This window comes from Amblyraja radiata, chromosome 2 (genome assembly GCF_010909765.2).
Source record: "Amblyraja radiata isolate CabotCenter1 chromosome 2, sAmbRad1.1.pri, whole genome shotgun sequence".
Lineage (NCBI taxonomy): Eukaryota > Metazoa > Chordata > Chondrichthyes > Rajiformes > Rajidae > Amblyraja > Amblyraja radiata.
Genome location: NC_045957.1, coordinates 96,431,608 through 96,457,854, shown reverse-complemented (window position 1 = coordinate 96,457,854; position 26,247 = coordinate 96,431,608). Strand labels below are relative to the sequence as shown.

General features: G+C 45.5%; 1 pseudogene; it reads right to left on the bottom strand.

The window, feature by feature from the left end:
• Window positions 1-376: 376 nt before the first annotated feature.
• On the bottom strand, window positions 377-25,711 carry LOC116985199 (annotated as a pseudogene).
• Window positions 25,712-26,247: the final 536 nt, after the last annotated feature.

The window sequence follows — 26,247 nt, the reverse complement described above, 5'->3', positions numbered from 1 at the left end:
AGTGGCTTTGCACCCTACTTCAATTGGTATGAAACTGCACTTGAATTTGGTGGCCTTATACCCTGCTTGAAATAGAATTTCAAGGATTAGCCGTGTCAACTATCAGCCCACCAGCCGTGAGTGAGTGAGTTGCCAGCACAACAGGCTTGATTGATTGAGACGCCAGCCTAAGAATCCATTTTGTGCACAATTTGCATACTAGCCCTCTGGAAACCAGTCCCTTCAGCCCACAACACCCATACTAGCGCTCCAGAAAGCCCCCCCCCCCTCAACTGGCCACCAATATTAGAATTGGTGGAGAGGTGGAATATTGCGTTGGATGACCAGCCCTCCTGTGTGATGCTGGGACCCAACGGGTCCCACTTAGTACTTTATATAACTAATTTCAATATTAAATATTCAATATCAGTTTATGCTTTGCATTTATCATCAGGTTCGACCACATCATTCATAGCTGCTCCATACTCCGCTTCTTCAGCATGGTCAAGCATAGGTTGATATGACAGGAAGATCAAGGCAAGTCCAACTAAGATAGCAGCTACAAGGTTCACTACAACCCAAGGGTGCAATGTCAAAATCTCTGATCCAGATGGCCAAAGGGTGATATTGGTGATATCTTGCGGTGACCGGTACCAGTTAAACCTGTCACTGGTAATTTGCTGGCTGTGATAGGATCAGAGCTGAAACATATAAAAAAGATGCTGTGCTGTGGGTCTAGTGTCACCATTCTGTGGAGTGCTATTGATGCATCAGTTATGTTCAGCCTGTCAGATGCAGACATAGTGCTGATGGCGAGCAAAAAATACAAGAGGCATTGGCTTGGGTAAACAAGCAAGCTGTACTGGTGGAGCAGATTTGTAATCGTGGAGAAATTGTAACCAGACAGCACATAAATTACAATAATATTCCACACCATGTATCCAGCCAGACACCCTTGTGAGAAAAGCCCAATTATCCTGAATCCACAATGTACTTAACAATCTTTGGTCGTCGAAGTGGACTTAACCTCCATGTACACCTCGACTTGTTTGGCCATTTACTCTGCCTCTATCCTGTCTGCAGCCTGAAACCGACGGTTTTGTTCAAGAAATACTTTATCCACAGGCTGGCTGTAACCAGAGAATGTGGCAAAAAAAAAGACCTTGAGGCCGGGGAACTTTCCCAGCATCGATAATGTCGTCTTCCTCCACATCAAGTTCATTGCTATGAACTGTTCGGCACGATCTCTTGTTTCGCTTCCTGGATTTACGTAAAAATTCATTGTTTGGTCCACTATACAATTTGCACACTTCAGAGACATTCTGCTCCATGAAAGTGGTTTCCGAATCACTCACTGGCAGTAGTTTTCTCTTCTTCTTTTTCTTTAGAGGAGGAGCATTCTGAAAATCTGGGGTAAGGGGCTCTTTACTTTCAGACTGGTGCCTTCCCATTGAGCTCATCAATTTATCTACTCCATTGCTTGTAATGGATTTTTTCCTTTTGGTTTTGCTCATAGATACATCTTTAGTTTTGCTGCTTGGCAATGGTGGAAGGCACGTGGTGGGCGCTCGTCCTCCATCTCTCTCGTCCCAAGGACGGGACACTCCGGGAGGGAGGGGCACTCCAGCGCTCGTGCAGAGGCTGCCGGCGCCCGACACCTGGTGGCGAGAGTGGTGCCGCGGGCCCTGGCTGGAGCCGAGCCTGGTGCTCGAGCTGGAGTGAGAGCCGAGCCCGGGGCTTGGGATGGGGCCATGACTGCCGACGCCCAACACCTGGTGGCAAGGGAGGAACCGTGGGCCCTGGCTGGAGCCGAGCCTGATGCTCGAGCTGGAGTGAGGGCCAAGCCTGGGGCTTGGGATTCAGATTCAGATTCAGATTCAACTGTCAGTGTACAGTACAGAGACAACGAAATGCAGTTAGCATCTCACTGGAGAGCGACATAGAATATGATTTCAATAAATAAAGCTATTTACATGCATACAGTCATAGTGCTTTTGCTGTGGGAGGAGTGTCCGGGGGGGTGTGGTGGGGGGGGGGGGCGGGGGGAAGAAGCTGTTCAACGGCAACGGAGAGACCTGTAGCACCTCCCGGATGGTAGGAGGGTAAACAGTCCATGGTTGGGGTGAGAGCAGTCCTTGGCGATGCTGAGCGCCCTTCGCAGACAACGCTTGCATTGGACAGACTCAATGGAGGGGAGCGAGGAACTGGTGATGCGTTGGGCAATTTTCACCACCCTCTGCAGTGCTTTCCGGTCGGAGACAGAGCAGTTGCCATACCATACTGTGATACAGTTGGTAAGGATGCTCTCGATGGTGCAGCGGTAGAAGTTCACCAGAATCTGAGGAGACAGATGGACCTCTTCAGTCTCCTCAGGAAGAAGAGACGCTGGTGAGCCTTCTTGACCAGAGTTGAGGTATTGTGGGTCCAAGAGAGGTCATCGGAGATGTTGACCCCCAGGAACCTGAAGCTGGAAACACGTTCCACCTCTGTCCCGTTGATGTGGATGGGGGTGTGCGTGCCGCCCCTGGACTTCCTGAAGTCTACAATGAGCTCCTTGGTCTTCTTGGAGTTAAGGGCCAGGTTGTTGTCAGCGCACCATGCTGCTAGGAGCTGGACCTCCTCCCTATAGGCCGACTCATCGTTGTTGCTGATGAGGCCAATCACCGTTGTATCATCTGCATACTTGATGATGGTGTTAGTACCATGTACAGGTGTGCAGTCGTAGGTGAAGAGGAAGTAGAGGAGGGGGCTCAGCACACAGCCCTGTGGAACGCCGGTGTTCAGAGTGAGGGTTGAAGAGGTGTGCTTGTCTAACCTAACAGACTGGGGTCTGTTGGTTAGAAAGTCCAGTATCCAGTTGCAGAGGGAGGGGCCGATGCCCAGGTTACCGAGTTTGGTGATCAGTTTAGAGGGTATAATCGTGTTGAATGCTGAGCTGTAATCAATGAACAGCATTCTTACGTAAGTGTCTCTGTTGTCGAGGTGGGAGAGGGCGGAGTGAAGTGCCATTGAGATGGCATCCTCCGTACTCCTGTTCTTGCGGTAGGCAAACTGATGGGGGGTAGGCAGCCTTTGAGGTGTGCCAGGACCAGCCTCTCGAAGCACTTGGTGATGATGGGAGTAAGTGCAACTGGGCGGAAGTCGTTGAGGCTTGCCGCAGTGGAGTGTTTTGGCACCGGCACGATGGAGGTGGTTTTAAGGCACGTGGGGACAACTGCTTGGGTAAGTGACAGGTTGAAGATGTCAGTCCAGACGTCTGTCAGCTGCGCAGCACAGGCCCTGAGGACGCGCCCGGGGATACCGTCAGGGCCAGCAGCCTTACGTGCATTAGTCCTACTCAGTGCCACGTACACGTCGTAGGGGATGAGTGTGAGGGGTTGGTGATCAGCAGGGAGCACAGCTTTGATGGCTGTCTCTAGATTGTCCCTGTCGAAGCGGCCATAGAAATGGTTAAGCTCCTCAAGGAAGGAGGCGTCGCTGGATGTGGGGGGGGTGTTGGTGGGGTTGGTGGGATGGGGCCGTGACTGGGCCCGAGAAAGAAGCCGCAGCTGGAACCAAGGATGAGCCTGGGTCCATGGTCAGGGACGAGCCCAGAGATGAAGTCGTAGCCTGCACTATAGCCCAGGCAGCAACCGAGCTGACGGCTGGAGTCTACAGCCAGGGCCGGGCTGAGTACTAGAACCAGGCCGGGTTCCAGGCCCTGGCGCTGCTCTACGACCTGGGTAGGTGCTGGGGCAGGGAATGGGAGTGAGAGGAGGAATATGAGGGAAATGAGGAAGAGGGAGATGGGAGGGGGGGGGGGGGAGGGAGATCCCCCCTCCCTATCTACCCTCACTCCCACCCTCTCTACACCCCTCCCTCTCTACCCCATCACTCTCTACCCCATCCCTCGCTACCCCACTCCCTCTCCCTCCCTCCCCCTCTCTCTCTCTCTCTCTACACTCCCTCCCCCCAACTCTACCCCCTCCCTCTCCCTCAACCCCCTCCATCGCTCTCTCTACCCCCTCATTCTCTGCTCCTCTCCCTCTCTACCACCTCCCCACTCCTCCCTCTCTACTCCCCTCCCTCCCCTCGCTCTGCCTCTCTACCCCCTCCCCCTCCCTCTCTACCCCCTCCCTCTCCCTCTCTACACCCTCCCTCTCCCTTGCTAAGTCCATCCTCCTCCCCCTCCCTCTCTATCCCCCTCCATCTCTGCCCCCCCCTCCCTCTCTACCACCCCTCCCTCTCAACTACCCCTCCCTCTCAACTACCCCTCCCTCTCTACCCCCCTCCCTCTCTAGGGATTGAGGAGGGGGGAAGAGGAGGGAGTGCTGGGGGATGAGGAGAAATGAGCCATGCCTGCGCAGTTGGGGGCTTTGCGTGAGTGGTGCAATATTGCGTTGGAGGAACGGCTTGCGTTGGGGGAATGGGTGAATGGTGGAATCTTGCTTTGCGGGAGCAGACCCAACGGGTCTGCACTTGGACTAGTTCAGTTTAAATTAGAGATCACTCTAATGCCTCAGAACATTTAGAAAAAGTGTTGTTTCTATTAGATTTCTTGAACCAGTGATGCAAATCACTTCATATGATGATATGACAAATATATCTTTACTGTTGAAAGCAGCTGTCATTATTCAACATTGACATACATAAATAATTTTCATGTCACAATTTCCATCATCATTCGGCACACAATCTTCTCTACTGATACGTTTTCCATTTTATTTTTATTTTCCCACAGATAATTTTCTCCGTTTCTCATACAGAACGGAGACTTTAGTACACTTCCATGAAAATTTTAAATAAATCAAAGTCCATTATTGCCTTTTGGTTTTTACAGTTCAGGAGATAATATATTTAATATATTGTGATTTGATTTCAAATAATCTTACATCTGCCTGAAATGAACCCAGTGCCACAGCCAGGCCCATTCCATTTCTCTATTATTGTCTCTTTACAATTTAATGCATCCACTGAGATAACTTACAATTCTGCCCGTCTATATGTCAGCTCTGAACCCCTGAACATGTGGCTTTCTATTCTATCATCTAAAGTTATTAATAAATTTGGTAAATAATTGATTCCCCAACAAATCATTATAGGAGACATGGAGTAATTGCCCTCCAATTGGTGTACCTTCCAATATCCCTCTAGCTGCTCAAGCAATTTCAGGCCCAGGTTGACTGAAGAAGGGTTTCAACCCGAAACGTCACCCATTCCTTTTCTCCAGAGATGCTGCCATTGAAGAAGATAGACTTTGTGCCTATCTTCAGACCCAGGTTCATAATTTGCTTCAGTTACAAAGCCACCAGATTCCTAAGAAGAGAAATGCTTGTTGGAAGTCTATTTACTTTTATAGCATCCATAGGCATTATCTTTTCCTCCACTTTCTTTACTTCCAGAAAATATCAATCAGGTTCATCAAACATATTCTGCCCACTAGCCTTTCACCTCTAGGTGGCATAAGAATACCCATGTTCGTGTCTTTGAGCCCATCAGCCTTCATATTCAATGGTTTACCCTCCTTAATTGTCATCACATTGAATGAGATGCCATCACCAGACGATTCCTCTTCCCTGTTTTGCAATTAGCCTCACTGCAGTAAAGGAAAAATAAGCCTCTTTTGCCTTCCCATGCTGACCAGTCTGCCCTCAATGTTATCTATTGCTATAACGTTCTCCATGTTACCCATTTAGTCCATCTCAATCTCATTGCATGAATGACAACCGTAAATCTAGATCCCGGAGGTTGTTTCATGTTTCAAGTATTAGATGGCATTGAACTTGATCACATTGTGATCATTAATAGATGAATCTTCATGTGGTGTTCGGCTGTCAACTAAATCTACCTCATGAATCACTACTAAATCCAATGCCATGTGCTTTTTTTACCAATCGCTGGACATATTTCCAGAAACCCTCATGAACACATATAAGCATTGACTTTGACATATGTTAATTTGTTTATCGCAATCTGCAAGAAACAAAAAAAAAGATTTTTCACTTAATTGCCACCACCGTTGTAATTGTTAGCTGAATCTTAATTTCGTCTCTATTTTCTAAATCCAGCCATAATGTCTCCTATCTACTGTATTTATCTCCAGATCCTCGCTTTATCATTTAATACTGGGGAGATCATTCCCTTCTCTAATTTCCTATTATATAACCTGTTACACTTGGTTCCCTTTCCTGAACATCTTCCAGCCATGTCTCCGTCATTTTGGATCAGTAGTTTAAATACAGAACATCATCGCTGCTAACCATATCTTTCCTTTCTAAGGTCTAATTCACAACCAAATGCCGTTTAATTGTTATTTTTTTAAATTTGAAGAACATTACTTACATTGCCAAAAAATCCAGTTACAATAGTCAAGTAAAGCAATTCAACAGATGGTTTAAAGCACCTGTTAAGAAGCATTGAAGGTAGACAAAAATGCTGGAGAAACTCAGTGGGTGAGGCAGCATCTATGGAGCGAAGGAATGGGTGACGTTTCGGGTCGAGACCCTTGTTCAGACTGTTGAGGGATGGAGGGGGGGGTGGGGGGGTGGGGGGTGGGGGGGGGGGCGGGAAGAAGAAATGAACAGGCGGAGACAGTGGGCTGTGGGAGAGCTAGGTAAGTAAGAAGCATTAGCATCTGGCTCACATTTGTTTTCAATGTATCTTAGTTTACATTTCAATAAACAAAATTACATTGAGAACTAATGTGGTATAAAAACTTGTTATGTGGTCGTCTCACCTGACAAATTTGAATGAAGTTAAGGCTCAAGTCACGACTGGGCTCATAAAAAACAAATTATTAATAAGGCTGATTGTCTTGAGTGAGAGTTGAATTTAGGAGAGGGAGTGGGGTAGCGAGGGATGGGGTAGAGAGTGATGGGGTAGAGAGGGAGTGAGAGGAGGAATATGAGGGAAATGAGGAAGAGGGAGATGGGGGGGGGGGGGGGGACCTGGACTCAAATTGAGATGTCTCTGGGCATATGGTTGCGGGGATTTCAGTGCATCTGGTTCAAACTTTAGAAAATAACCTGTCAATCTCAGGTTATGTTAATATTCTGCATCATGGTTGGATTATTCTGATGTAATATTGAGCAAAATATTTATCCGTTCAGAAAAATAACAACTGCGAAAGGTGGTTTCTGGAACTGGTTTTCTGAGACATGGGCTCAGGCCCTCAAGTCCCAGCAACATTCTCACAAATCTTCTTTGCACCCTTGTATTTCCTTTGGCAGATTTACTATAACTGTACACAATACTCCAAGTGTGACCACACCAACACTTTGTTCATCTGCAACATAATGTCCCAACTCCTACAATCAATGACCTAGCCAATAAAGGTCATCATGACAAATGCCTTCTTCACCATTCTGTACATCTGTGATGCCACTTTCAGGAAGCTATGTCCTCGTACATCAAGAGTAGACAATCAAAATCTTTCTCCCAGGGTGGAAATGTGTTGGGCAAGTATTTTTCACAGAGTGGTTGGTGCCTAGAATGACTGCCAGTAGTGGTGGAATCAGAGACGATAGTGATATTTAAGAGGCTTTTTAGATAGATGCATGGACATGCAGGAAACAGGGGTTTATGGATCATGCGCAGGCAAAGAAGATGCAGCGCAGACTTTGTAGGTTGAAGGACCTGATCCTATGCCAAACTCTTCTATAACTATAATCGATAGTATTGTGTTCCTGGAAATTGTTTCATAAAACAAATCTTGAGGTCATTAAGACTGGGTAATTTGATATGGTATAGTTCCATCGGCATGTTATTTGTTACAGTAACAAATAGATTTGTAAATTAAAGATGTGTATTACAAAAACTCAATAAAATTGTAGTGAACATTCGTAAGTTCAATTTTTGTCAAATGAGGAATTTCTATAAACCTAAACACCAAGATATAATCAAAGATAAAATAAATGTTATCATGTGTTAAAGATATAAACCCTATTAATTCTATCCCTGTAAAAATTGGTTTGTTTCCATGAATAAAACAATGTTTATTTAGGCTAATTTTAAATTTCAGGAAGAGGGAAGCTAGAAGGGCTTGAATATCCCAAAGGGAAATGGGCTCATGAAAAGAGACATTGAAACAACTTAAGCCAAGGTACACATTTACTGATTTTCAGTTACATTCAAGGTTTGATTTTGATCTGGTAATATGCTTGCACTCCGAACTTGTAAAAATCTGGAATGTTTAAGCAGGATGAAGCCCGATGAATACATCTTTCTATCTATATTACTAAATCTCTGATCTTGACCGCTTTTGGCCTACTGTGCTGCGATTTCCGACAGATCGCCGCCACCTACGGCCATCATTTTTGGCTACCTCGCACAGAGCCCCCCTCCGCCTTACGGGTGCTGAGGATTTTTCCCATCGATGACAAATCAGAGAGATATTAATGTTTTTTAAAAATTCACCATTCTCTCTGCTGCCCCTGCTGGAGGGAGGGGGAGGCACTATAAAACCAGGAAGTGGTGTGCCTCACTCACTTTCTGCAAGATGGATGAAGCCAAGGGTCACGTCTCTCTGAGCTCTGAATAACACTGAACAAATGTCTACATAACTGTGAGTACCCTTAATGTGGTTTGAAAATGAAAATATGGTTTGTTTGAAGTAAAAAGGCACTGCCTGCAAATGGTTGTTTGGATGCTTTGGCTTGAAGTTGAAAGGCACTACTTACTGCAAATGGTGGCATGAAGTTGAAAGGCACTACTTACTGCAAATGGTGGCTTGGGTGCTTTGGCTTAAAGTTGAAATGCACTATTTACTGCAAATGGTGGCTTGGGAGCTTTGGTTTAAAGTTCAAAATGCACTACTTACTGCAAATGGTGGCTTGGGAGCTTTGGCTTGAAGTTTAAAAAAATCACCATTCTCTCTGCTGCACCTGCTGGAGGGAGGGGGAGGGACTATAAAACCAGGTGTGCCTCACTCACTCTGCAAGATGGATGAAGCCAAGGATCACGTCTCTCTGAGCTCTGAATAACACTGATCAAATGTCTACACAACTGTGAGTACCCTTAATGTGGTTTGAAAATGAATATGGTTTGCTTGAAGTAAAAAGGCATTGCCTGCAAATGGTTGTTTGGATGCTTTGGCTTGAAGTTGAAAGGCACTACTTACTGCAAACGGTGGCTTGGGTGTTTTACTTGAAGTTGAAAGGCACTACTTACTGCACATGGTGGCGGGTGCTTTGGCTTGAAGTTGAAAGGCACTACTTGCTGCAAATGGTGGCTTGGATGCTTTGGCTTGAAGTTGAAAGGCACTACTTACTGCAAATGGTGGATTGGGTGCTTTGGCTTGAGGTTGAAAGGCATTACTTACTGCAAATGGTGGCATGAGGTTGAAAGGCACTACTTACTGCAAATGGTGGCTTGGGTGCTTTGGCTTGAAGTTGAAATGCACTATTTACTGCAAACGGTGGCTTGGGAGCTGGTTTAAAGTTGAAAGGAACTACTTACTGAAAATGGTGGCTTGGGTGTTTTAGCTTGAAGTTGAAAGGGACTACTTACTGCAAATGGTGGCTTGGGTGTTTTGGCTTGAAGTTGAAAGGCACTACTTACTGCAAATGGTGCCTTGGGAGCTTTGGCTTGAAGTTTAAAAAAATCACCATTCTCTCTGCTGCCCCTGCTGGAGGGAGGGGGAGGGACTATAAAACCAGGAACTTGTGTGCCTCAATCGCTCTCTGCAAGATGGATGAAGCCAAGGGTCACGTCTCTCTGAGCTCTGAATAACACTGAACAAATGTCTACACAACTGTGAGTACCCTTAATGTGGTTTGAAAATGAAAATATGGTTTGTTTGAAGTAAAAAGGCATTGCCTGCAAATGGTTGTTTGGGTGCTTTGGCTTGAAGTTGAAAGGCATTACTTACTGCAAAAATGGTGGCAACGGTGCTTTGGCTTGAAGTTGAAAGGCACTACTTACTGCAATGGTGGCTTGGGTGCTTTGGCTTGAAAGGCACTACTTACTGCAAATGGCGGCTTGGGTGATTTGGCTTGAAGTTAAAAGGCACTACTGCAAATGCACTTACTTCCTGTTTGCACTGTATATTGATTTTAGATAAAACGCTACACTTACGGCTGTGATTTTTGGCCATCTTACTCAGTCCCCCCCTCCGCTGAGCAGGTGCAGAGAATTCCTCCCATCAATGAAAAATAAAAGTGTTATTAGTGTTTAAAAAATGTTGAGAATCTCTCCCCTGTCAATCACGCCCTGAAAGCCACATCTTTTCCGGTGGGAGGGGGAGGGGTTATAAAACCCGGAAGTGTGGCTGTGGCTCAGTCTCTGCATGATGGGGGAGGGAGAGGTCATGACTCTGTCTGAGCTGTGAATCAACTGAACACACTGAATGTCTACTGAACTGTGAGTTTGGTGTTATGTGTGGTTTTATGGTGATTTGATCCTGCATGAAATGGTGTGAAGCTGCATTTGAATTTGGTGGCCTTGGACCCTGCTTGAAGTGGAATAAAACTGCACTGAATTTGGTGGCCTTGCACCCTGCTGAAAGTGGTATGAAACTGCACTTGTATTTGGTGGCCTTCGATCCAGCTTGAAGTGGTATGAAACTGCACTTGAATTCGGTGGCCTTGCACCCTGCTTGAAGTGGTTGGAAACTGCACTTGAATTCGGTGGCCTTGCACCCTGCTCATAGTGGTAAGAAACTGCACTTGAATTTGGTGGCCTTGAACCCTGCTTGAAATGGTAGGAACATGGATTTGAATTTGGTGGACCTGCACCCTGCTTGAAATGGAATTTCAAGGAATAGTCATGAGTCAACTGCCAGCCCACCAGCTGTGAGTCAGCTGCCAGCAGATCAGGCTTGAGGGACTGAGCTGCCAGCAGATCAGGCTTGAGGGACTGAGCTGCCACCCCAAGAACCCATACCAGCACTCCAGAAAGCCCCCCCACTGGCCACCAATATTGGAATTGGTGGTGAGGTGGAATATTGCGTCGGGGGACCAGCCCTCCCGTGTGAACATGGGACCCAGCGGGTCCCACTTAGTCTAGTTTGTGATAAAAATACAAAATTGCAAACTCTTTTGGACGCCCTGTCCAAATCCTTAGGCTACCCCGATACTGAAAAGTGATAACGGGAAGCAATTGGATAAGGTATCATGGTAGATTTGCTTTAGAAACACAGAAAATAGGTGCAGGAGGCCATTCGGCCCTTCGAGCCAGCACCGCAATTCATTCACGGATGATCGTCCCCAATCAATAACCCGTGCCTGTCTTCTTAATTACTGGTAATTAAGTCCCCCCTCCGCTGCGCAGGACAAGAGGATTTTTCCCATCGATTAAAAATAAAAGAGTTATTAATGTTTAAAAAATGTTGAGATTCTCTCTCCTGAAGGCCACGCCCCTTCCGGAGGGACTATAAAACTCGGAAGTGTTGAGTGCCTCAGTCTCTGTAAGATGGGGGAGCGAGAGGGTCACATCTCTCAGTTTGAGCTGTGAATAACACTGAACACATGCCTACTAAACTGTGAGTGGTTTTACTGACCTGACAGTGCCCTTAATGTGGTTTGAAAATATAGTTTGGGAATGCTAAAGCTGTGTTGCCTCTGGTTGGGAAATGCCAAGCTGTGTTGCCTCTGGTTGGGAAATACCAACTCACCAAGAATAAAAAAAACGGTGTTGCCTCTGGTTTGGAAATGCTAAAGCTGTGTTGCCTCTGGTTTGGAAATGCTAAAGCTGTGTTGCCTCTGGTTTTGAAATGCTAAAGCTGTGTTGCCTCTGGTTTGGAAATGCTAAAGCTGTGTTGCCTAATTAAAGTTGCCTTGCCTAATTAAAGTTGCCTTGCCTAATTAAAGTTGCCTTGCCTTCTATATAATTAAAAGTCTACTCTTGACCACTTCCTGTTTGCACTTTATATTGATTTTAGAACAAAATGCTACCACGTACGGCTGTGATTTTTGGCCATCTTACTCAGAGTCCCCCTCCGCACATCAGGTGCCGAGGATTTTTCCCATCGATGAAAAATAAAAGAGTTATTAGTGTTTTAAAAATATTGTGATTCTCTCTCCTGTCAATCACGCCATGAAGGCCATGCCCTTTCTGCTGGGAGGGGGGGGAGGAGGAACTATAAAATCCAGAAGTGTGGGCGTGGCTCAGTCTCTGCATGATGGAAGAGGGAGAGGTCACAACTCGCTGTCTTTAGTGGCATTGCACCCTGCTTGAAATGGTATGAAACTGCACTTGAATTTGATGGCCTTGCACCCTGCTTGAAGTGGTAAGAAACTGCACTTGAATTTGGTGGCCTTGCACCCTGCTTGAAATGGAATTTCAAGGAATAGCCATGAGTCAACTGCCAGCCCAACGGGTCCCACTTAGTCTAGTACATAACTAAAACTCTGATCTAGTTATCTTCCGATTTGGCGGTCATTCTATTTGCGCAAAAACAGTTTGCGACAGCACTATGATTTTTCGCCAGTTCACTCACCGTTCTCCTATGCTGTGATTGCACCAAGTTTCGTTCCGATCGGTTGAATGTCGTAAAATTTATCGAGGTTTAAAAATCTTAAAAAACACGTGTGCGCAGATCGATCTCTTCTCCTGTCTTCCAGCGCCACGCGGATTTGAGTCTTCCCCTGTCACACGCTGGGACGGTCCGCCACTTCCTGCGCCATTGCGTCTTTAGTGGAGCTAAGGATGGCCGGCGGAGGTTTTCAACCGGACTTTTGGAGGGACCCGAAGCAGCCCCGCCACAAGCAACAGCCCAGCCTTGAGCAGCCCAGCCCAACCCAGCCCAGCCCAGCCCGGAGTCGGAGATGTTGCCGATGTGGCCAAACGCAAAGCAGAGACTGATCCCGGCGGAGGAGAACGAACAGCAACCAACACCCGATGTGAGACCCCATCGCACCACCATTTCCAGCCACTACCCCTCTGGTCCCCCGCGCTGGGTCCCCACCCCCCCCCCTACAAACCTCCTCCCACACATCCCTCCGCTCACACACCCCCGCCCCCACAATCACCCTTCCCCCCACACACCTACCCGTCCCACCCCCCCACCCCCCACCAACCCCCCCCACACAACCCCCACACAACCCCCCCCACACAACCCCCACACACCCCGCCACACACACACCCCTCCGCCCACACACCCCCGCCCCCACAACCCCCGCCCCCACAACCCCCGCTCCCACAACACCCCTCCCCCCCACACCCCCCAGACACCACCCCCCACACACCCTGCCGCCCACACAAACCTTCCCCCACAACCCTTCTTCCGACTGCCATTTTTCAATTTCCACAATGTATTCTTCAGAACCTAATGAAGGGACAACATATACTAACAGATCTAGATGAATTATGGATGAAGGGAATAGACAATTGACAATAGACAATAGTTGCAGGGGTAGGCCATGCAGCCCTTCGAGCCCACACCGCCATTCCATGTGATCATGGATGATCATCAATGAAGACATTTCAGGCCAAGTTAATGGATTCGACCCAAAATGTCGACTTCCATTTCTCTCCACAGATGCTGTCTGACCTGCTGAGGTCTTACAGCTACTCTCATTTTTTTTCTTTAGAGGTTTTACTGTTGAAAAGTGAAATAAAATGTTAGGAGCTTTTGCACCTTCTACTGCCTTGAAGTTCTTTAGAGCCTGTAAAGGTGCAATGCATCAGTGGAGCACAACAGGCTAAAGTACAGGCAATTCTTGGATTACAGCTTTTTACATGTGACAATAATAAACTATAAACATAAGTGTTCGATACCAGAGAACTATTGAGCAAGATCTCATGCCTTAATGACTACCGTCCAGTGGCCTTGACATCTACCATCATGAATAGCTTTGAGTGGCTGGTTATGGAACATATTAAATCCAGTCTACTAAGCAATCTTGACCCACTGCAGTTTACCTATTGCCACAACAGGTCCATGGCTGATGCCGTCTCCCTGGCCCCACACTCATATGGAACACCTGGATAAGAGAAACATCTACCTGAAAACTATATCCATAGACTGCAGCTCTGGTTTTAATATCATTATTCCATCTCAGCTCATCACCAAACTCATGGAACTTGGAGTCAGCACTCATCTCTGCAACTGGATCCTCAGATCCGCTCATCAGGTGCCGAGGATTTTTCCCATTGATGAAAAATAAAAGAGTTATTAGTGTTTAAAAAATGTTGAGATTCTCTCTCCTGTCAATCATGCTATGAAGGCCACGCCCCTTCTGGTGGGAGGGGGGAGGGACTATAAACCCAGAAGTGTGGGCGTGGCTCAGTCTCTGCAAGATGGAGGAGGGAGAGGTCACGACTCACTGTCTTTAGTGGCCTTGCACCCTGCTTGAAATAGTATGAAACTGCACTTGAATTTGTGGCCTTGCACCCTGCTTGAAATGGAATTTCAAGGAATAGTCGTGAGCAACTGCCAGCCCACCAGCCATGAGTGAGTGAGCTGCCAGCACAACAGGCTTGAGTAACTGAGCTGCCAGCCCAAGAATCCTTCCGGCCCACTATGTCCATACTAGCCCTCTGGAAACCAGTCCTTTTAGCCCACAACACCCATACTAGCGCTCCAGAAAAGATCCCCTCCCCCCCCCCCCCCCCCCCCCCCACTGGCCACCAATATTGGAATTGGTGGAGAGGTCGAATATTGCGTTGGGTGACCAGCCCTCCCATGTGATGCTGGGACCCAACGGGTCCCGCTTAGTCTAGAATACTATTAAAAGTCTCATCTTGTTTGTCTGTCTGTGAGATCAAAGATCTACGGCAAAACTGTACACAATAGTGCAAACATGTTTGCAGAATCTTACTCAGCTTTTTCTCGCGGTCGTTAGTATCAAGTTTCTTCACATTTGACGTTAAATTTCACGATATTGATAATTAAATTTAAAAAAAAGCCAACTTTGAATATAATAGCTGCCTATGAGTGGGAGACTTTTCTAGCAGCTTCCAGTGATGATGTCACAATGGCATCTCACAGTCATCCAATCACAATGGGATCTCATTTATACAAGCTGCCGTGAAGATTCCGAAAACCGAAAATGACATCACAATGTGATCTCAGCCACACGCTGCAGTGAACATTCCACCAACCGAGAATGACATCACAATGTGATCTCTGCTGCCAATACAGAAGCTATGAGGGTTGACGGAGTGGGGGATGGGAAGAGTAGAAATGTTATTTAAACATTGTCTTTAGTGGGGGAGTGCGAAAGGGGCGAGGTGAGGGAGGGAGTGACTGAAGGTAGGGAAAAGTAGAGGGGGGGAGAGGTGAGGGAGGGAGTGACTGAAGGTAGGGAAAAGTAGAGGGGGGGAGAGGTGAGGGAGGGAGTGACTGAAGGTAGGGAAAAGTAGAGGGAGGGAGAGGTGACAGAGAGACAATGGGATCAGCAGCTTCAAGGGGAGTAATAATAATAATAATAATAATAAATTTTATTTAATGGGCGCCTTTCAGACATCTCAAGGACACCTTACAAAGATTCATAGAAATAAAAACATATAATCAGAATATCCTCTGCAATAATTCTCAACACTGGTGCTCTGCAAGTTAGTGTTCCCAGCCCCCTTCTTTATTCCTTATACACCCACAACTATCACCAGATTTGTGAACGACACCATCGTAGTGGGCTGGATATCAAATAATAACGAGGCGGAATACAGGAAGGAGATTGAGAACATGACCTGGTGTCACGACAACAACCTTTCGCTCAAGATCAGCAAGACAAAGGAGAAAGTGATTGACTTCAGGAAATGAAACAGTACATATACGGTATACATTGATGCCAAAGCAGAGATAGTTGAAAGTTTCAAGTTCCCAGGAGTAAATATCACCAGCAACTTGTCCTGGACCAGCCGTATTGAAGCAGGAGCCAAAAAAACACACCAACACGTCTACTTCCTTAGAAGGCTTAGGACGTTTAGCATGTCCCCAACAACTCTCACCAACTTCTACAGACGCACCATAGAAAGCATTTATCAGGATGCATCACATTATGGTTTGGGAACATCTCCATCAACGACCGCAAGAAATTGCAGACAATTGTGGACACAGCCCAAGCCATCACACAAACCAATGTGTCATCCATTGATCTATCTACATTTCATGCTGCCTCGGGAAAGCCGCCAGCATTATCAAGGATGAGTCTCACCCCAGCCTTGGTTGGTGGCGGCGCCTAACGGCAGCGGCTCGACTGCAATCGTCCGTCTTTTTTTAATTTTTGTCTTGTTAAATGTATGTTTTGAGCTTAGTTATTATTATTTTTTAGCTGTGTATATGTGGAGGGGGGGATGTGGGGGAAACTGTTTAATCTCTTCCTTGTACGGGGACCCAACTTTTTCCCTGTTGGGTCTCCGGTGTCGTTGGGCCTAACATCGAGGAGCCGGTGGCGGCCTCCGACCGGGACCAACCTGACAGCTCCAGTCGCGGAGCCTGCGGACCTGACAACGCAAAGCTGGCCATCTTCAGAGTGGGGAGAGCTGTGGTGGCGCGCGGCTGCGACCTGACTTTGGAGCTTCGGAAGCTCCGGCTGCAGGCCCTGGGGACAGGAACATCGGGAGCTCCAGGTCCCTGGGGGGAGACCGCTTTTTGGAGCTCTCGCAAAGGCAGCTTCTCCCGCTGGAATCGCGGGGTTGAAAGGACACGGAGCGTGGCTTAACATCGCCCGGTGCGGGTTAGTGGCCACGGGGACTTACCATCGCCATCGGGGGCTCTAACATCGGAGCCCCAGTTCGCATAGATGCTGCAGTTGTACTGCTGGACCGCTGGTTGGTCTGACCTACTGTCTACCTCCTTGAAGACTATCTTTAATAGTAAGATTAAACGAGAACTTACCAGTTTGAAGTTTGATCTTTATTTTATGAGGAGTTATGATGAGGGAATACGTGAAGAAGGCCCTTCAGCCGCACGTGCGTCAATCTTCAAAGCAGCGGTGTGAAATCACAGATAATAATAACAGTTACTGTAGTATGATAGTAAGATGAAAGAAGACTAGAACTACCAGATGAGCTTAACGAGGGCTGGGAGCGGAGGGCACGTATTCCCTCATCGTAACTCCTCATAAAATAAAGATCAAACTTCAAACTGGTAAGTTCTCGTTTAATCTTACTATTTTACTTCGGAGTCACGTGAGTGACTACGTGAAGTTTTCAAAGCTCTGTGATTTCATGCCGTGAGAAAACGCGTCTACACAACCACAACTGCCTCATTGACAAAATGAGGGAAAACATTCATAATGCATACAGTCATGACATAGATTTAAACATGCTGATGCTGTTAAATAACCAATAACAATAGTCACATCTCTCATCCGGATGGAACCTATAACAGAACATAAAATAAATTGAGAATACCTCTGGTCTGGCAACGGGTTATTGTAACATGTTTGAAATATTGTTCGTTTGACCACACTACAGCCGTTATGATGTGGTCCAGTGGAAAGTAATTAACCCTTGCTGCTGCTGTTACAGCAGCCCTGATGGAGCGAGATCCAGATCAGTATCTACTCCTGCATACCTCAACTCCGTTTTAACACCTGACAAGATCTGAGCAGATAGGTTCTTATAACGTCTTTTGTAACTAACAATCATAGTTAGCTCAGAGTCTCAAAGGCTCTTGGTGACCTTGACGTATTGTTGTATATGTGTGTCCCCACATAACGAGAAATCCCTGGGTATGTCTTGAGTTATTTTGAGACCTGACACCCCTACTGCTCTGCTTAAATTAATTATAGCATAAAATACTATGCATATATTTGCAGATGTAATCGTCCTCTCCTGTCACAATAATGTAGTGAGTGACCTGTTGCGTTAACCAGCGCCAGGAGGATAACTACCTAATGAGGTCCGATCAAAGCTAAGAATGTAGCTGGAACCCCCTGGTTCAAATAGTGTTACACAATGTCAATCTCCCATACTGCATTGTACTTGTTCTGGGAAACCTGTGTAACAGATATCCTTTACTAACTCGATATCCGAGGTGAACCCAACAACTTAGACCTCGTTAGCTGCAGTTAGTCTGATGGAAAGCCCCTTGGCACAGTTAATGATCCTATAATTCAATATTGTCAACGACCATTTAAATGAACTGCAATAACTCAGAATCTGTACCATTTTAAAATCTACCATGAGCATTAAACAAACGCTTCCCATCTCCTGAAGCAGCAAAATACCGCTTTTTGGTACCATTCCAGCACTGTGAATACATACAAAAATAGGCATGACAAACCCAAGCCGTAAGCAGTCTATTGAGAATCTGTAGAACATATATTGATTTTATCATGCAACGGCTGATCTTTCAAGCCGCAGGCTGGACCAGCAAATTATGTTTAAATAACCATATAATGTTGCATTATTATTATTCCCGACAAATCGGGAATCAAACTGCATAGGCCAATTCCACAGCTGGAACCTAAAGCGACTCTTGATGACTCTATTCCAAGACCTGACTCATAAAGCAAATTTGGAGGAAGACATAAAAGACCATTCCTCATGCTTGTAGCGAGAATGTATCTTTTGCCACTGTTATGCCACACATTTTGCAACCTTTAATTAGCATGAAAACAATATCTATATTCGGTGTTGCATTAAATCAGAATTGCATAAATACTGCGTGGTCCAACACCCATTCTGTGTTGTCATTGATCTGTACTTAATGATACTCCAGTGGCAAATTAGGTTATGTACCTTTTACAGGATCTTTTCCCTGATTGCCCCCTCGTGCTTATCATATGCCACATCTTAGTGTATCAACATGAAGTTGAGCATGCACCTATGCATATTCACTCAATCACTCTTTAACCCATAATACACTTAAGGGGCTGTCCCACTTAGGAGACTGGAACGGAAACCTCTGGAGACTTTGGGCCCCACCCAAGGTTTCCGTGCGGTTCCCGGAGGTTTTTGTCAGTCTCCCTAATAGTCGAAAGTGGTTTCCGCTTCTTCTATGTTCCGGCGATTATTTCAAAAACTACAAAACCGACCGCAACTAAAAATAGGTTGCCGTTTTAAAAATCGGTAATTTTTTAGTTGAAGCCGGTTGCGATGCTAGTTGCCGGAGGTTGCCGGAGGTTGCCGGTGGTTGTCGGAGGTTGCCGGAGGTTGCCGTACGTTCAACCGGGAACCACCGGGAACCTCCGGGAACCGCACGGAAACCTTGGTAAGACCTCCCTGGTGAGAATAGGGTTAAATATTAACATAAGCATGTGAAATTGGTCACACCTGGCCATGCTCAATCATAATTGCAGAGTTTGGAAAAGCCTCCCAGGTTTGTGTTTAAATCATTTAGAACCATGAGAGCAGGGAATCAAATAGTTAGGTGGATTTTACTAAAAGTCCATCTACTGATGTTAGCAGTAGCCCTTGTGCTTCATCAGCCTTTCAAGAAAGGCAGAAGGGAAAGCACAAGGGTGAAGAGGAAGCAGAAGAAGAGGTGTCAGTGGGTGAAGCCCTTCTTGCAAAGAAGGTTAAGGCTTGGCCAATACGATAACTTAATGAAAGTGCTGCAAGAGGAGGATTTGGCAGCATTTAAAAACTTTCTCCGAATCACACCTGAGCTATTTAATGAGCTGAAGGAAACTGTGGGTCCCCTGCTGAAAAAAAAGGAGACCTATATGAGGAAGCCATTGGAACCAGGACTGCGCCTAGCCATCACACTCCGCTATTTGGCATCAGGGGACTCTTACAAGAGCCTCAGCTACAACTTTCTTGTAGCCCACAACACCATCAGTAAAATTGTCCGAGAGACCTGTGAGGCAATCATTGACGTATATGGGGATAATGTGATCGACTGCCCCAGAACACCAAATGATTGGAAGAGAGTGGCGCATGGCTTTGATAAACGGTGGAATTTTAAACATACATGTGGGGCAGTGGATGGCAAACATGTAGCAATCTGGTGTCCACCCAAGGGAGGTTCAAAGTATTACAATTATAAGAATGTTCACTCCAATGTACTGCTAGCCGTGGTGGACTCGGACTACAAATTCCTGTATGTGGATGTGGGCACACCTGGCAGTGTAGCAGATGCCAGGATCTGGAGAGAGAGCCCCCTCGGGCAGTCAATGGAAAATGGAACAGCAGGCATGCCTGATCCCGAACCTCTGCCAGGAGAAGCCAACCCGGACATATTCTACAGTATGGTTGGTGATGATGCCTTTGCACTCAGGCCGTGGATGATGAAGCCATATCCACACAGGAATTTGACTAGGGATCAGAGGATCTTTAATTATAGGCTTTCCAGGGCAAGGAGGGTCGTTGAAAACGCATTTGGAATCCTCTCAAGCAGATTTCGTTGCTTGCTGTATGTGATGGAGCAGGAGCACAAGAATGTTGAGACGATTGTGTTTGCAGCATGTGTCCTCCACAATCCTGATCCGTGTCAGATGTGCAGCAGCAGCATTATCTCCAACCATGGAGGAGGGTGACTTCTTTGACGTCCGCACGGGAAACATAACACCAGGTACTTGGAGGGCAGGAGTTAATGCCGCACCTATGGTGCCATTGCAGGGATTGCCAGGTAACACTGGTTCTAGGAGTGGCAAAGAGCAGAGAGAACATCTCTGCTCTTACTACAACTCAGCCCTGGGTGAGTGTGCCATGGCAGAACAAAGGTATTTGAGGAACAAAGTCAGCATCACACTGCCCAAGCTGTGGTGAAGCACTGCAGGAGGAGACTGCAGTGAAGGAAAGAAAAGTTTTATGTGAAGACAATTGAAATCAAGCTAATTCTGTTTAATTCCAGATGAAGAGTGACCTTCTCTTCTAATTTGTCAGAAAGACTTATTTGCAGTTGTTTTATCCAAAAACTGTGCTCATCTTAGAAAAATGTAAGAACATTTATTTGTAGATAACATCATGTGGTCTGTTAATATTTTTTCATTATGCAAGCGTTCTATTGCACAGCTTAATTTGAGGTTATCACAGAGAAGAGCTCTTTTGCTTTTACTTTTTACTTACAGCATTATTTCAATGTTTGATGAACCCTGTTTAGCAATTCACTTCCTTTTACTTGTTGTGGTGTTGAGTTTCCCAAGTTGAGGTTCCCGAAGGTTTTGGTCAGTCTCCCTAATAGTCGAAAGTGGTTTCCGCTTCTTCAATGTTCTGGCGATTATTTCAACAAATTCAAAACCGGCCGCGACTAAAAATAGGTTGCCGTTTTAAAAATCGGTAAACGCCTCTGTGACAAAACCTGACAAAAACCTCCGGGAACCGCATGGGAACCTCCGGGAACCGCATGGGAACCTCCGGGAACCTCTGGGAACCTCCGGGAACCTTCGGGAGGTTCCCATTCGGTTCCCGGAGGTTCCCATGCGGTTCCCGGAGGTTCCCGTGCGGTTCCCGTGCGGTTCCCGGAGGTTCCCATGCGGTTCCCGGAGGTTTTTGTCAGGTTTTGTCACAGAGGCGTTTACCGATTTTTAAAACGGCAACCTATTTTTAGTCGCGGCCGGTTTTGAATTTGTTGAAATAATCGCCAGAACATTGAGGAAGCGGAAACCACTTTCGACTATTAGGGAGACTGACAAAAACCTCCGGGAACCTCCGGGAACCGCATGGAAACCTTGGTAAGACCTCCCTGGTGGAACACAACTGGGTGAAAAAAAAGGTTGAAATTAACATAAGCATGTGACCTCTGTCACTCCTGGGCATGGTCAATCACAGTTGCAGAGTTCATTTAGCAGAGAAAAGTTGTAGAGGTGATGGCTCCCAAAAGACACACAAAGAGGGGTAGGCACAACCCTCCAAAAAGCCTGCCATATGTGTGTCACACACCCAGGAGGAGGAGTGGCAGAAGGACATGCCGCAGGAGGAGGTAGCCCTGCACGAGAGACCCCCGGCAGAGGAGAACAGGCAGGTTTCAGCACATTTAACATCTCATTAATCAATGCCACCATCCACCATTGCGCTGCTTACTTTTTTATTTATGTTTCAGATCTTGGAGCAGTTGAGCGATATCCGAAAGTACATATAGGATGACCGGAGGGGTAAAACAACTCTGGAGGAGTTCCTATTTAGGATGACAGAGTTCATCGTCACCATGATTCACGTCCACCCACCTGTGCAATACATGGCAATATGTAGAGAACTTGTAAATGATGCCATGAATCACTGCGACACGGTAAAATGCAATCTAGATTTTCTGTCATTCATATGATCACCGTGCTGCAATCTCTGTAATTTAGAGGAGATATTCACTATGATTTCATTTCTGTTGTAGTATGCCCAGCCAGATCCACAACTGCCACGTCGGCGGTTTGCACCACGTCAAATTAATCCAATGCCGCAGCGCTGGCACCATTCTGAGCAGGTACAAAATATATAATGGAAACTTTAATGATTGCACTCTTTGTCAAATTAATTCCTCAGTGAATTTTGTTAAGTTCAACTAAGATATGGATCTATGTTTCAAAAGCTTTCATCAAGACCACAGCCTCAACATATGAAACTTTATAAGCTTTCACTTGAATGTTATCATGTGTTGTTCAAGCCCTCATAAGACAATGTAATTCATCCTGCTCCCGTACATGCTAATAAGTTGTATCAAAAAGTGGCCCATGATCTGACCGCCGAGACAATGAGATTTTCAAGAATGTGTAAATACATGTCAATTGCAGCTTTTGATGGTCAGTGTTGCTGAAAACTTCAAAACCTGTTTTTTATTTCAGAGGCAGTACACTGACTTCCAGCCCACAGGATCTGTGTTGGCTGCAATCGCCACAGATTATTCTGATCAAGGTGTTTCCTCAAGAGGCGCATCACCTGTTCCAAGAGGTTTCTTCCGGGACATGGAAAATGAATAATGTAACGTTTAACCATATAATATAATAACCATATAACAATTACAGCACGGAAACAGGCGATCTCGACCCTTCTAGTCCGTGCCGAACACGTATTCTCCCCTAGTCCCATATACCTGCGTTCAGACCATAACCCTTCATTCCTTTCCCGTCCATATAACTATCCAATTTTTTTTTTAATGATAAAAACGAACCTGCCTCCACCACCTTCACTGGAAGCTCATTCCACACAGCCACCACTCTCTGAGTAAACAAGTTCCCCCTCATGTTACCCCTAAACTTCTGTCCCTTAATTCTCAAGTCATGTCCCCTTGTTTGAATCTTCCCTACTCTCAGTGGGAAAAGCTTATCCACGTCAACTCTGTCTAACCCTCTCATCATTTTAAAGACCTCTATCGAGTCCCCCCTTAACCTTCTGCGCTCCAAAGAATAAAGCCCTAACTTGTTCAACCTTTCTCTGTAACTTAGTTGCTGAAACCCAGGCAACATTCTAGTAAATCTCCTCTGTACTCTCTCTATTTTGTAGACATCCTTCCTATAATTAGGCGACCAAAATTGTACACCATACTCCAAAATTGGCCTCACCAATGCCTTGTACAATTTTAACATTACATCCCAACTTCTATACTCAATGCTCTGATTTATAAAGGCCAGCACACCAAAAGCTTTCTTTAACAACCTATCTACATGAGATTCCACTTTCAGGGAACTGTGCACAGTTATTCCCAAATCCCTCTGTTCACCTGCATTCTTCAATTCCCTACCATTTACCATGTACGTCCTATTTTGATTTGTCCTGCCAAGATGTAGCACCTCACACTTATCAGCATTAAACTCCATCTGCCATCTTTCAGCCCACTCTTCCAACTGGCATAAATCTCTCTGTAGACTTTGAAATCTACTTCATTATCCACAACCCCACCTATCTTAGTTCCCAACCATTGAACCTTCTTAACCAACCTTCCGTGAGGAAGCTTGTCAAAGGACTTACTGAAGTCCATATATACAACATCCACTGCTTTACCCTCATCAATTTCCCGAGTAACCTCTTCAAAAAATTCAAGAAGATTAGTCAAACATGACCTTCCAGGCACAAATCCATGTTGACTGTTCCTAATCAGACCCTGTTTATCCAGATGTTTATATATATTATCTCTAAGTATCCTTTCCATTAATTGCCCACCACTGATGTCAAACTAACAGGTCTATAATTGCTAGGTTTACTCTTACACCCCTTTTTAAACAATGGAACAACATGCGCAGTACGCCAATCCTCCGGCACTATTCCCGTCTCTAATGACATTTGAAATATTTCTGTCATAGCCCCTGCTATTTCTACACTAACTTCCCTCAATGTCCTAGGGAATATCCTGTCCGGACCTGCAGACTTATCCACTTTTATATTTCTCAAAAGTGTCAGTACTTCCTCTTCTTTGATCCTCATAGTTTCCATAGCTACTCTACTTGTTTCCCTTACCTCACATAATTCAATATCCTTCTCCTTGGTGAATATCGAAGAAAATAAATTGTTCAATATCTCCCCCATCTCTTTTGGCTCTGCAGATAGCTGTCCACTCTGACTCTCTAATGGACCAACTTTATCCCTCGTTATCCTTTTGTTATTAATATAGCTGTAGAAACCCTTTGGATTCACTTTCACCTTACTTGCCAAAGCAACCTCATATCTTCTTTTAGCTTTTCTAATTTATTTCTTAAGATTCTTTTTACATTCTTTATACTCCTTATACTCCTCAAGCACCTCATTTACTCCATGCTGATGTGGTTGTTTACCGTTTGATAAAAGATTGTTGAAGTTTGTTGTTCTTGGTGCCTAGACTTGTTTGTGTTTTGTCTGAAGTCATGTTATTTTGAAATGTTAAATCTATGAAGCCTGTTTAAAAATGTTTTGATAATAATTTGGTTGATCACTTTTTGTAAACTTTGCACAATGAAGAATAATTGTTTATTCAAACCAACATTGTTGTCTAGGAACCATTTTTTCAATAGCAGCAGAACATCTCATCTCTTTAAAAGTCTCAAAAATCATGAATAATGTATACAGATTATTGAGAAGCACACCAGATAAGGGAGGGAATTCTCAGCCTCTCACATGTGCTACAATGAGTGATAAAAAGCACAACGCCACGAGTGCTCTGCATTTGCAAGGGGATTTTATTACACCTATTGATGAATCAGTAAATAAAACAAGCAGCACACTAGATGGAAAACAAAGTGTTTCCACATCTCTTAAAAGGCACTGAAATCTCCAACATACAAGGGCATTGTCACACATCTTGGGAAACTCAACACCACAACAAGTAAAAGGAAGTGAATTGCTAAAAGGGGTTCATCAAACATTGAAATAATGCTGTAAGTAAAAAGTAAAAGCAAAAGAGCTCTTCTCTGTGATAACCTCAAATTAAGCTGTGCAATAGAACGCTTGCATAATGAAAAAATATTAACAGACCACATGATGTTATCTACAAATAAATGTTCTTACATTTTTCTAAGATGAGCACAGTTTTTGGATAAAACAACTGCAAATAAGTCTTTCTGACAAATTAGAAGAGAAGGTCACTCTTCATCTGGAATTAAACAGAATTAGCTTGATTTCAAATGTCTTCACATAAAACTTTTCTTTCCTTCACTGCAGTCTCCTCCTGCAGTGCTTCACCACAGCTTGGGCAGTGTGATGCTGACTTTGTTCCTCAAATACCTTTGTTCTGCCATGGCACACTACCCAGGGCTGAGTTGTAGTAAGAGCAGAGATGTTCTCTCTGCTCTTTGCCACTCCTTGAACCAGTGTTACCTGGCAATCCCTGCAATGGTACCATAGGTGCGGCATTAACTCATGCCCTCTAAGTACCTGGTGTTATGTTTCCCGTGCGGACGTCAAAGAAGTCACCCTCCTCCATGGTTGGAGATGATGCTGCTGCACATCTGACACGGATCAGGTTGTGGAGGACACATGCTGCAAACACAATCGTCTCAACATTCTTGTGCTCCTGCTCCATCACATACAGCAAGCAACGAAATCTGCTTGAGAGGATTCCAAATGCGTTTTCAACGACCCTCCTTGCCCTGGAAAGCCTATAATTAAAGATCCTCTGATCCCTAGTCAAATTCCTGTGTGGATATGGCTTCATCATCCACGGCCTGAGTGCAAAGGCATCATCACCAACCATACTGTAGAATATGTCCGGGTTGGCTTCTCCTGGCAGAGGTTCGGGATCAGGCATGCCTGCTGTTCCATTTTCCATTGACTGCCCGAGGGGGCTCTCTCTCCAGATCCTGGCATCTGCTACACTGCCAGGTGTGCCCACATCCACATACAGGAATTTGTAGTCCGAGTCCACCACGGCTAGCAGTACTATGGAGTGAAAATTCTTATAATTGTAATACTTTGAACCTCCCTTGCTACATGTTTGCCACCCACTGCCCCACATGTATGTTTAAAATTCCACCATTTATCAAGGCCATGCGCCACTCTCTTCCAATCATTTGGCGTTCTGGTGCAGTCGATCACATTATCCCCATATACGTCAATGAT